The sequence below is a fragment of the Cynara cardunculus genome (assembly GCF_001531365.2).
Source record: "Cynara cardunculus var. scolymus isolate 2C chromosome LG 1, CcrdV1, whole genome shotgun sequence".
Classification (NCBI taxonomy): domain Eukaryota; kingdom Viridiplantae; phylum Streptophyta; class Magnoliopsida; order Asterales; family Asteraceae; genus Cynara; species Cynara cardunculus.
This window is the reverse complement of record NC_037528.1, coordinates 44,196,307-44,197,430: the sequence shown is the minus strand read 5'-3', so window position 1 is coordinate 44,197,430 and position 1,124 is coordinate 44,196,307.

Below are 1,124 nucleotides of genomic sequence, written 5' to 3'. Positions count from 1 at the left end.
TCAAAGTTCATATGATGAACTTGCATAAATCTTGATAATCTCTTGAATCTAATGACCATTTCATGTCATAAACACTAAAAATCACTCATTTTATTCACTTAAGATCAAACCTATATGAAACCCTAACTCTATCTCAACATGCAATCCATATAACAACAATGTCAACAAAAAACAAGTGCAAAAATAGATTATACCTTACTTGATGATCAAATCTTTCAAAGATCTTGTAGTTCCTCTTTGATTTGAGTTGAATCAAGCATATGTGTGTGAACATCGCACCTCTAGTGTGTGTGTGTGAGTTCTGGACTTAAATGACAAGAAAAATGGGCCAAAAATTCAATTTATAATGCTAAAACTCGAGTTGGCCTAGCTTTTGACCATCAACACTTAAATTATTCATAACTTTTCGCTCGGACCTCCGTTTTCTATGAGGTTTTCGCCTACACGTTCATAAAGAGATAATCTATAATATCCAACAAAAATATTCCAGAAAATATCTCCCAAGAAAATCAGTTTTACATATCTATTTGACGTAAAATTTTCCCAAATCCTCTAATATACTCCTAAGAAGTATAATTCTAAAATTTCAGACTCAAACTCCCACTAAATCATAAGTTCTATTTAACCCAATAATTAAAATTTACTAAGCAAATAATTGAGCATATTAGAAATTGGATGTTACATAAGGTAAGTGTGAATTGTCCCTAACCTACATTTGTAGTTACAAAATCAAATTTTTATCTGTTTATACAAAGTATACCACCTTGAAATCAATCGTATTTCAGGTGAAAGAATAAGTGGATCAAAGTTACATCTCTTTTTCAGTTAATTGTGTATAAATGCATAGCAACTGTCCTGATAATCAGTATTGAGTCGTAATGCTGTCATTTTAGTGCAGATTTGGTATCGTTACAAACAAAGAATCCATTGACCGAATTTTTTATAGTTCAAATTGTATGTGGGTCAAAAGTTGTTCTTTTTAGTATGGATGTGTTTCAAGCCTAACATTAATAGTTTGAAGCTGATTCATCTGGCCAACCGAATATGACCCAGAGGAAATATTTAATTAGCACTTAAAGAAATCAATATAAACAAGTATTCATTGCTTTCAATAAAAGGAGATA